The sequence below is a fragment of the Anser brachyrhynchus genome (genome assembly GCF_964034855.1).
Source record: "Anser brachyrhynchus genome assembly, chromosome: 26".
NCBI lineage: Eukaryota > Metazoa > Chordata > Aves > Anseriformes > Anatidae > Anser > Anser brachyrhynchus.
Genome location: NC_137719.1, coordinates 2,966,209 through 2,978,640, shown reverse-complemented (window position 1 = coordinate 2,978,640; position 12,432 = coordinate 2,966,209). Strand labels below are relative to the sequence as shown.

At 39.0% G+C, this 12,432-nt stretch overlaps 1 protein-coding gene across 6 annotated transcripts in view; it reads right to left on the bottom strand.

The window, feature by feature from the left end:
- Positions 1-12,432, bottom strand: part of LRRTM4 (leucine rich repeat transmembrane neuronal 4) — a 328,293-nt gene that overhangs the window by 303,886 nt on the left and 11,975 nt on the right. For 2 of the 6 annotated variants that reach the window (XR_013942190.1, XR_013942191.1), the window contains exons 4-9: positions 6,424-12,003; positions 6,076-6,173; positions 5,602-5,700; positions 2,388-2,524; positions 1,912-1,974; positions 860-982 (exon numbers count right to left, since the gene is read on the bottom strand). The gene's annotated coding sequence lies outside the window, so the exon portion shown is untranslated. The other 4 variants (XR_013942193.1, XR_013942194.1, XR_013942192.1 and 1 more) reach the window with 4 other exon arrangements.

The following is a 12,432-nucleotide window of genomic DNA, read 5'->3' as shown; positions in this document are numbered from 1 at the left end:
TACAAAATTGCTCAATCCATCCATATCAAGGAACACAACTGATTTGTTGACAGCAGAAACTGCAAAACGCTGTCAAACATAAAGCAGGCTCGCGCCTGACAGCCTAAGCATGCTACACCAATTATCTCGAAGCAACTCTAACTACAGCACCAGCTTCTTAGAGAGGCCTTGTACACCCCGGCAGTGCGAAAGCAGAAGCCTGCTTTTGAAATGTTCACACCTCTAAACGCTCCCCAGCCTATGACATTCCGCAGGAACAAGTTGCTTTGGCAGTTTAAAATGGAAAGCATCCAGGCCTTACATACATTAGGAAACGCGAAATTATTAGTAACAGAACGTTATAAACTTGTCTCCTTGACTACTCATCTTGAAGAGTATCGGCTACAGATTGTTTTCTACTTAAGAAAAAAAAAAAAAAAGAATAAAAGCATGAGCATTGTGCATGTGAACAACTGCAGTTTGCTCCAGCCAGTCTGGAATTTAGCTAGTCAAACCTCTGCACCAAGCCTCCCTTGGGGCATTTAGACCCAACACTTCTGAAAGTTTTATAGGCACAGAAAATGGCCTATTTCCTCCCTTACTGCAAAAACCTTTTACTTTTTTGAAGACTTAAGTAAGCTACCCTCAAATCCCCCATGCCAAGTAAGCCAGGCTTCTTTTTCTCTAATAAATTACTGTTTTACAATACAAATATTTCCTATGGATATACAAAAGACAGCAAAAGCATGAGACTGATCTGTCACAAGTAGGAGAGGCATTCTACTAGCTGTTTAAGAATATGGCAGGTCTGTTTGTCGCTGTGATTTACAACAGAATTACACAGGAGTGCTATAAAGGCACAATTCCCACCCTACCTTACCCTCGGTCCTTCTCTGGTGCTACGAAATCTCTCCCGATTCCATCGCCATGTGATTTAATATATTATTAACTCCAGAGTTCTTTGAATAGGAGGTGGAAACCAGCGCACTTCCAGTCCTTGTAACTGCAAAAAAGAACTTGGAACATGAACCCCTAAAGACCACAGAAGGCTCTGAGACCATAAAACAAATCATTTGCATGATTTTTAACGCAGCCTGGCAAATATTTGAGCTATGCAGAGAAATTACCAAACAGCAACTTAAAATTAAGTAGAAGATAGCATGGGATTTAAAAAGAGATTGGACAAATTCCTACAGGACAGATTCATTCACAGCATTGACTGCGTGATAACAAAAACACTATCGTCATGATGCCACCTTCTCCTGCTGACATTTCTGGACTGCTGTTTCAGAGAAGGTAGGGCGAAGTTTCAGGAAAAGGATCGCTCACTATTCTATAATTGCCCTAGTCCCTAATTTTTTCCTTAGCAGCAAGCATTAGACGCTATCAGAAGTGGGATTGCTGACAGAGATGGAGCTCACATTTTGATGTCATCTGATCAATCATGTTCTTAAGTTGTGGATGCAAGATACACAACAAGATTTATATTTTTATTTTAAATCAGAATATTTGTCTAATATTGTTCTTCCTGTGCTGGATTTTTTTTTTTACGAAAAAAAAAAAAGAAAACATTATTAATACAAAACTTCCACAAATTAGTATTGTACACATATACGCCCATTACAACAAAAATTGTAAGAACTAGCTATATTTGCTAGGTAGAAATAATAATAATAATTAAATCAGATCTGGAGAATTTACCAGGAGAAAAATATCTTGTGCAAATGCTAAAAGTCACCTCTTGTTCAAGGATTTTGGCATTATCATATAGCTGGGTATAGGTTTGCTGCATGTTATAATTAAATGTATTGCTGCTGTGTGCTACACTCATAAAGCAAAGATCTCCAAAAAACCAACAACAACAACAAAAAAAGACTAAAAGAATGCACAAGAGACAAGAATGACCTGGCATCCCTCTCATCATGTACTTACACAGTAACAGGGTCTGACATAAATCTCAGATTCCTATCAACGTGTTCATACCATACTGGCCACCTACAAAGAAACATTAGCATGGCAATTGGCAGAAAAAGCACTGGAAAAAACACTCTTTGTACACAAATGTCCTTTCACGGGTTTCTGGCCCAGCCTACACCTGTTAAATTTATTACTTTTTTTTTTTAAATCATAGATGAAGGTGGTTTATCTCTAGGTATAAAATAAACATCAAAATAAGGAAGATGCAGATAGAACATACAAAGGCTTGGAAATCACAGTGGAATAGAGCACTGTGCAGATAAGAAATCAGTCTCTTAAAGTAAACCAAGGGGATTAAATCAAACTCTAAAAGCAGACAAGTAAATGATAAATGACACACAACTGTAACTAAACTAAATCTTTGGTGTCTAAATGAAATATAGAGGGCTGAAGAGATTATGCAAATTGAATCAGACTGAATCAAGACTTACGGCTGATGTAAAGTGTGAGGGAACACGCTGCAGTCTGAAGCCAGAGCAATTATACAACCTGGGACTGAGCAGCTGACCAAAGGATAATGGATGGAAATTTGCTTTGGTAGCCTGAGTTGCATCTCCACAGGTGCCATCTAGTGTTTTGGGAGGAAGGTTAAAAAAAAAAAAAAAAAGAAGAAAGCTGTACAAAACACTTATGTATTAGGGCTTGCATATGTAAATACCTACTCTTACTCAGAGTGATCCAGGTGAGATCTGAAAGCCATACAGAGCCAAAAACTACTAAAATCCTTCAGCTATAGTACTTTTGAAATGGCAGTACAGTTGCTTTCTCCTGAAATACAGTTGTGTCCTTTGCATCCTTTTAAAAAATACTCCTGAAGCAGACTGCTCTGTATTATTAGGTCTGATCACATTTCGAATTTGAATTCAAAATTTCTCAGAAGACTTTTAGAAGAGTTCAGATCTCAATTTCTAGTTTATTTTTCTTCTTTCAAGTCTGTACTCACACAATAGTCACACAATAGAATAGAATTAGTAATACAGAACTTAGGCAATGAGTTAAATGATCCAAAATGATGCTGTCTTTATTTTATTCACTATTACCAGCAATTACAAATCATAATACAAGAGTCTTTTGACCTTTAGAATAACTGACGCAGTCTTTTGCAAGCTGAGCAAACCAGCCTCCCTAAGAACACAGGGAAGGGAAGGACGAAAGTCAAGTGCTGTAATTAGCTGCATAATTATTTTCCAAAATAAAATGTGCAATCTTCACCTCTTTGGCACTGAATGGCGTCATTGGGGCTGGTATCATTAAGCTGCCATCGCTGCACTATCATTACGGGGCTGATAAGGGAAGACAAACACTCTGAGATCCACTAGAGGATGCGCTTATTTCCCAACTTCCCTCAACTAATGTATTTATGTACTTATTTTTGCAGATGATGGGATTTTGAGGGCATGAAGGAAGGTCAGTGACACTGGAACCAGCAGGGACAAGAAGCATTTTTCTCAACAGGAATCGAGACTGGTGCTCTAATAATCATTATACATTAAACCCTAGCTTTTTTTCAGCCGACGACAAAACTCTCATCAACTTGAACAGCTTCAAGATTTTACTCCAGGCTTGCAGACACAACAATAAACTCAACACAAGAACTAGAGAAGGAATGAAGGGGAAGAGGGAATCCAAGTCTTCATGAAGCACTGCTCAAGCGAAGCTCCATCCTGAATCTACAGGTAACAAGCGCATATCATGAGGGTCAGAGTTACCCAATACATTTGGAAACAAAAAAATTGAAAATACTGCTTGCATAATGAAACGAGAATAATTGAAAAGTCTTTTAATTCTTCTTGCCACATAAGAATGTCAATATATAGTACCTATCCACTGCATTGGGTATTTCTAATACTGACTGGAAGTGAGCTAAGACTCACGTAGTATTTGATAAACAGTTGGCATGCACTGAATTATATTTGCGTTTGTATTTTTAATAGCCTTCTTTCATCCCTGTTATATCCCAGGATCCTGCTTACTGCTAATAAAACATGTTTTTCTTTTTGTTGTTTTAAGTGCAGAAAAACAGTAGCGGGCACAAAGGACAGGATCTCACCAAGGCAGACTCTCCCATCCAGGAACACCCTGAAAGATTTGTTTCCCCAAAGAAAAAAAGGAGCAAGGGAATCCCCACAACTTCCAAGGTATAAGGTAACTGCAAGACTGGATCTAAAACTTCCTTGCTTGCATTTCGGCCAATAAACTACAAACCGAGGCACTCATTCTTTGGGTACAACTTGGACTTGGCTCTTCAGCAAAATCAACAGGAATCCTCAACAGGCACAAGGAACAATGCTTACAAACCCCGCTTGCAAGACCAGAGTTTTATTTTGCTTTTCTAAAACCCAAATCATTCCACCAAACAGATGGGTCCAATTCTTGGCCAACCCCCTGCAAAGCACATAGGATCCTCATGCCTTCAAATGCTCCTACTTGTTATTGTTCTCGCAGAACAGAAGGTGCTGTGCAAAGACCAAAGCCTAATATGAAAGTAACAGCACTCATCTCACCGGATTGAAGAATGAAAGACCAACAGGAGAAGGACCACTGGGGGATATGAATTCTTGCAAGACCTTAAAACTTCAGAAAAGTAGTCAGAAGAATTTTTCCTCGAGGCCTTAAGACAGAGAGAAACTCTGAGGGGAAGCAACTGTCAAGGGATGCAATGCAGTAAGAACATTCACAGCTTCTAAGAGTTTGGGTTTTTTTAAATGAAGATGGAAAGATTTAATTATTCAAAAACAAAAAGAACTGAAGGAGTCTGTCAATTAAAGTGGATGATAAAAGTTTATGGTTGTTCTGAAATATTTAATAGAGAATGCTGAATATTTTATGTAAGAAATACTTGTCCCTGCAACAGAGCCTACTGTTAATACACAGAAACAAAAAAACTAAGTTTTCAAACTCCCACAAAGGTACCTAAGCAAGGGCTTTGTGCTTCTCTACTGATGTTTCAAAATCAATACTAACAGGATGAAAACTAACAGCCATGCAACTAAACTCTCACGTCACCATGTCTACCCATAGCAGTCCCAAGCACCGAGCACTAGCTGCTCATAAAAATCTGACTCAAGATGTGGATTCTTTGGTATTTCATATCCATTCCTGACCCCCTCCACTACTTCCATTCTGAAAAGCCAGAAAGAGACACTTTAAAATTAACCAGACCTTTAAATATATATTGCAAAATTATGATTTTTTTTTTCTGCCTAGGACAATATAAACCAACTGAAAAATTGACAAGCACCTACATTTACAAATAGATTCAAATAGCCAAGAACATTCCCTCGTGTTGCATTTTTTGCACTAGTTTTCTGTCTCTCCATGCCATACTTCCAGTCTCTAGTTCATGAGTCCTGCCAAGCTTAATTAGCAACAATATTAATGCTGCTAATACTAATACCTGAAATCTTCAGGTAAATTTATATATCTGTGGGAAAAGCAGGTTCCATCACAGCTTATTAGGGAATAAATGACTTAAGTAGCAAGGCAAACATGATAATCGTGTTCATTTGGATGCTGCACCACAACCATTTCTGCACCCCTGTCAACATGAGTTCAAAGCCAGTAATTAAGCTTTCGCTGACCACAACCAACGTGTACAAGCTAGACTACTAAATGCAATCTCCGAAAAAAACATTTTCAACATACCTGCAGATTGTATTTTTCAGCTCAGAAGGACTCCCTGTCACAGACCACTAGATGGAACGCAGCTTCAGCAATAGGTAAACTGCTCTTTCTAGCACAACTCTTCACCATTAAAAAAAAAAAAAAAAGTGATTGAAAAGTAAGCCAACTTCTAACGTTAAAAACAATAGCAAAGAATCTTATGGGAAATTTTCACATCTTTTTTTTTTTCTTGTATAACACAACTGTGTAGAATAGGTAAATGCACTGACCTGTACTTTGTATTCTTTTTAATTCTAAGGAAAAGACAAGCAGAATCAGCTGTAGTCATTAGATGGCCCACTCAGCACCATCTCAATTTTACCTAAAATTTCCAGCCACACAATGATAAAATACAGCTTTCTTAAGTTGAAAGAGGAAGTCTCTCCCCTTATCAACCCAGAGACCAGAGAACCTGAAAGATAAATCTGGCAACAGCCATGAAAACGCAAAGCTTACCTAGCTGGCCGTCCTCGAGTCCTAACTAGTTCAGATACTCGCCACTACGACTACCAGCAATCCTTCAGGCATCAGTAGCACTTCTACGGCACAAAATTCTGAAAATAGCATCCAACATGCAAAAACGATTACATATGTGCACAAAATAAACACAGCTACAAGATTCGCTATCTCAATTCTACATAATTAAGAAAGTTCATTCTGCATTAAGGCCGAATTAAGCTTTTCTCCTTGGGTGAATCTATTTTCAAAAATCAGTAAGAAATGCCATCTGATTTCAGGATTTAGACTGACTCTGGAAAGCACAGAGTAACTCATTTGTTTTCTCCTGCAAAAAGGGAGTCTTGCCTTATTGAGTAAGGCGATGGGCTGTGAGGCAGACGCATCCTGCAGCAGAGTGGGGGATCATGGCATGCAGGTTTTCTGCTTCGAGGCCACTCGAGGCAGCTGAGGGAGCCACCACAACCTGGCAGCCCTTTCGAGGGCGGCTGATGAGGCTTGGGATGGGGTAGGAGCACAGGAATTTTGTGGGTTTTTTTTTTTGATCATAGGGAGGTTTAACTCAGCACCTGGCCTGATGGCTGCCAATGGGTCCCACCTGTCTCAAAGGGGGAAATGAATTCTAGCCCAGGAGCTGGCAGGGCTCGTTGAGAGGGCTTTAAACTATGTGTGAAGGGGGACGGGGATAAAATGAGGCTCGATGAAGATAAGGCTAGGGGAGCAATGCCAGGGTTGGGAGCGAGGGCAACGGAGCAACTGAAGTGCAGCTACACCAATGCAGGCAACACAGGCAAAAAACAGGATCTCACACCGAATACATCTGAAGGAGCAAAAAGCAAACCCTATGTTCTGGAGTAAGATACTCGTAATGAAGGGTGATACACTGTGTTATAGTCCTGGTTTTAAACAGGTAGGTTCCGGGTATCTTTCTCAAGCACTGAAAGTAAACGCAAACTCAAATAACTTCCTGAATCAGCACAGAAATTCTAAATAAATTTCCACATTAGCCGAAGTAATGTTCTGCATTTAGCATTACACCTTGAGAATCACAGTTGTGAATGAAGGACTTGAGCAAAATGCACAAGGAAAAACATCAATACAGAGTAAACCGCACAAAATCTGTCAGCACAAGAGCTGCAGTCACTGAAACTTCACCTGCAACGATGGTTTGTTCCTGCACCCAAGCAGGTTCCTTGCTGCAGTTGTCCCAGCTCAGCACTTCCCTTTTTGGTACTGCTGTGCCTCTAACGCTGCCTGGGTTTGGGGTTTGCAAAGTCTTACTAGGGAGACCTGGTGAAGGGGAAACGTAGGAACAATCTGACAGCACACGGGCAGTACTGAACAAAGAGCAGCTACCCGTCAAATATATTGGAGAGGAGGAGGATTGCATCCTGTTATGATGGAAGGATACGGAGAGGTTTTCTCCAGATGTCAGGTGGGCTGTTGAAATGATGAGTGCTGGTCGGGCACTGTGTTGTAAATGATGTTGAGGCATCAAGAGATTGTCTACATCGCACAGTGCTTCATAAGCTGCAAGAACGAACCAGGGCTAATTAGTTCAAGTGAACTATTAACGACTATACGCTGGCACCCTTGCGTACACAGAACTCTGCTGTGAAGACATACAAGTTCATTCATCACTCACTCAGGTATCTCTGGAGCCTTGAATAAAGGTCTTATTATTAAAATTCCTGTGCTTGATCTTGACTGAAAGGCCAGGCAGACAATTAGAGTATTTACTGTTGCAGTCTTCTGTCAAAGTGAAACAAAGGTGATAATCACAAGGTACTTGGCTCTAAGTCAGATTCCTGTCCTCCTTTTGTTTTAAATTCTACCTTAAATACAAAAACGCGGTTCTCCCGATCCTGCCATTTGTAACGTCTTTGTAACTTCTCTGCACTTGTTTTGCCCTGTCCTTCATGAACTTTTTCCCTCTACTCCATTTCCCCCATCTTAGCCACACACACCTATTACCTATTTAAATCTAAAGCGCTGAGAATGGTTCTTATGCGCTGGCAACACATTAACACAGCTCCATCCTGTTCTCAAAATCCAAGTGCTTCTTCTGTAACAAGTAATATTTCTCCTTTTCTGTGAATTTGTCTTTAAAAAGATGTCACTTAAAAAGAAGATGGAGCTGTTTTCTCTAGCATTTTCAAGGCATATACGCAACAATCCTGCTCACCTCAGTAAAAAAAAAAAAAGGCGTAATTGCCAGCCTTAAAGCCATAATTTGCATTAAAATTGTGGAGTAAACCTCTTATGCATGCAGCGCCATATGGGTAGCCACAGCAGTTGTGTCTCCTTCTAGGTGGGCAGGGAAAAATATTGCTGAACATATGCATCACTGTTGACCATCCCTGAACAGAACTTCTCTGATTAGATTTGGGAACTGGCGAGGAATTGACTTTATCTATGGACTCCATTTCCTGGATAATGTTATTAATTTATTCATTAAAATGTTATCAAATTATTGAAAAGAAATCTCCATCCTGAGTGTTAGATAACAGCAGCTCTGCTTCCCATCTCAACGGTACATTCACTTTAACAGGACTTTTAACTAGCAATATTGTTTAGTGATTTTATTATTACCATTATTCAACTCAGCCAAGCTTTTTTTTTTCTTTGCACTCTGTTTACACTTTTTAATGAGGTTTTAATCTTCCCTGACATGTTTATTCAGGTTATTTGTTTTACAAAAGGAAAGGGCCTTAAGTATAACTGAGGAAATCAATGCTTTTTTCAACCTGGGTCCAAATCTCCTTTTCAAATATTCCTCAGCCTTGGCAATAATAATAACAATAATAATAACCACATGGGTTTTGGAGAATGTAAGCAAGAAGGTTAGGGGTTTTTATATTAATCCAAGTAGAATTCAAATTCTTACGGCAGAGCTGTGAATTCTACAAACCCCCAGAAGAATAACTGATTGCAAAATTTGCAAAATTAACTCGAGCCTTCAGAGATTCACAGAAAAATTTTTAAAGTATTTTTAAATAAAAATGCATGAAGTAGCACAGCAAACCTTAAGCTAGCATTGGTCACAGTAAATCAGCATTCCCTTAAAATCGAGCAATGTGTGTTCTTCTCCATTATGTTCTTACAAACGTTTGCATATCTTTCTTCGGTTTGGTTTTATAGGGATCAGCACACTGGGCACATGTTGGATGGATAGCCTGAAAAATCCAACCACACGAGCAGCAAGCCTGAGTGGCTGGATTTTACATGAAATAACCTAGTATCATCAGCTGTGGATTACTAGCTCTAAAAAATTTAGCTCTTTGGCTGAAGTTTCTCATGTAGGAACAAAAGTCTACATCCATATAAAGCCATCCGAACTGTGAAAACGAGGCAGACATACTTAGGCCTCGAACTTACTGAAGTTTCTGGTGAATTCTACCCTTACACAGTATAACAGGCAAAAAGCTGAGAACACAGAGTGACTGGAGGGCTGTCGCCAGTATTTGCTGAATCAGTTCTCGTTGGATGAGCTCTTGCTACTGTCCTTATTCTGCAAGCACTTTCCACACTATGGAGATGGAGGAGGTCCCAGCAAATTCCTTCCACAGGGATGAAAATGCAGCACGGTGGTTAATTACATTCAGCTGAAACATCCAAGGACTATGCCCATTACCCTCTTTTCACCAGCATTATAAGGTTCAATGCAAGAGCAGGTTCCAAGCAAGTCCCTTGCTTCAGACCTGCCACAGTCCCTTTGCAATAGGGGTGCCAAAAATTAAGAATTTAAATAACTTACTTACAGTGACTTCTACGAAGAACTTCTATCCTGTAGTACTTGTCATGCTGAATACACACATTATTACCTTATATGTAAGATAGCTAATAAGATGTTTTCCATTTAATTTTCTGAGCAGCAGAAGTATTTAAAGAACATTAATGTAGTCAGACTTAATTTACTCCTTTTTTCCCCATGACTTGCGATCATTTTTCACCATCCTCATGCTAGTTAGCTATTATTTTGTAAATGAATGACTTCATTTAATTTAGTTTCAGATTTAATTGTTCCTTATTGGAAATGTCAGCTTTCACAGTTCATTAATAAGGGCACTGGTGGAAAGAAAGCAAGAAAAGAAGTGGGGATAGGGAGAAATAAACTTATCTTGCAAGTTATGAAGAGCTTTAGTTAATGTTATGTCCGCATTTTTGTTCTAAGTCCCTCTTGAACCTTGGTCTCTGGATTAAAATTACTGGGGATACTTGCTGGAATTCAACAGACCAGCTTCTCTGGCAGATGCTGCTTGCTGACAAAGATATACAATACAATCCTTGAACTGCTAAGGCTCTCCTCCCAGATTAGTTGGCAGAAGAACTGTGAGGTGGCAATCAGCCACCTTCCTGTGGCAGTGGTTTAAATATTCAGATGGAAAAATGGTTCTTCTAAAGAGGGCCAAACAATATTCTGAAAATCTGAGCAAAGGTGCAAAAGGGGGATTTCCTGGGTAACAGGCATTTTGGAATACCTTTGGAAAATCTGTGGAGCATTTGCAGATCTGGTCAAGGCACAGAATCCCACAGCATCAGACGATCCACTGATGTTTACTGGATGCTGATTGCCTGGACTGGTGGCTACAGACTGCTGAATGCTAACAACCTTCTTTAATAAAGAAGTATTATCTTTAATCTCTTCCACCTCCATTACACATGTGAAAATGTGAACAAAAACTAACTCCCTGTCTTCATGTAGCAATAACAAACCCATTAACCCATGCCATTAAATACTACTGTGCTGAATGAATTCCTGTAGGTAGTCCAAACTTACCATTTGGGAGATTTAAGTGTATTTATACAATGTAGATATGAAATAAATAATAAAAACATACTATTTCTTTCTTTGGCAAGTGGTATGGGACTGAAATGACTGTTTTCACAGTTTTGTCTTTAGTGATGACTTTAGAGTGTCTTTGAAGTTTTACAGAGCCAAAGTGTCTTTTTAAAGCGGTGAAACACAAACACTTGTGAGAATCACTGAGACGTAAGAATATCATATTCATCCACTAATTGGAACACTTTAAAAGTTTAAGTTTGATCAAAATTTGTCACTCAACTACTGGCTAATATTCATAAAATGGATTACTGGCAGAGGAAAAAAAAAAAAACACAAGAATAATCTATGAAATCTTTATGACATAATCAAGACTAGTAGTTAAAACTGATATATAAATCCAGCAGCATAACACTGCAGTAATACATTATAAAGGGAATGCATCTTGCAATCCGTCCTGTATTTTGGATACTTTCTCTGTAAAATGCTTTCTAAGCTCATTTAGCTCAATTAGCATTTATGAAACACTTTCTATGAAATGGCTTTGACTTTGTGTTATTGGTCTGCCTTATGCTGCTTGCACATGCTTAAATGAAAGGTTCCCTACAGCTTTTTTTGGGGAAAAAATGCAATTTCATTTCTTAAACAAGTAAATAGTGCATAGAGAATTGCGTAAGAAAAAATGATAAAATTAGAAATAGGCTATATAGTTATGCAGAGCCTCCAAAAAAAGACAATAGCTGAAAGAAAACAGAGCTTTTGAATGCAGAATTTATTACACATCAAAAGAAGCAAAATTGGCTCTATTTACCATGTATGGGAAGAGAAGGAAGATACTGTACACTGCACATCGCAGAAGATACTAACAGCTTAACTAAAACCATGAAAATGATCTCCACTAATTTTCAGGTGTGTTGGATAAGAGCTGTATGCTTCCACCCACCCCTAGATTTGCCACAGACTGGCCCTGCAAAGCATTTAGCATCCCACCTACATACAGCAGATCAGTTGAGCGGATGCTTCATTTTAAGCAGCCGAGAAGTCCCTTTCAAGAGAAAAAACTTACTTTTGAGGACACCGCCAAGCTGGACCGCTGGCTTTGATCTTGGTAAGAGGACCTGATTTCCAGAGACGCAAACCACGTCCTGCTTCCATTTAGTTCAAGGGGGGCCAAGAGGGAGAGAAAGAAACCACACACGCAGGAGGTTACGACCTCAGTTTCCCCACGTCTACAACAGCGGACTAATTTTACACAATAGGGGTATTGACAGGTATTCAAGCCAGAGTTTCAAAACGACACTCAGATTTTAAGAAGAAAACTATGATATAAATGAAATATATTGTCGTAATAAACACTCAACTATACAAACTATAATCATCTTCCTTTTTACTTCCAAAACAGCAAAGGTAAATGTAATACAAACACTTATCAAGGTGAAATTACCCCGTCTTAGAGAGACCATGAACGGAAAATTCTAACATGATATTTTCTTGGATGAAAGCTCCCATGCAAGTGTAAATTATTATCATTAAAATAATGAATTCTTTGCCCGGTTTAAGCTTTGCAGCTCACT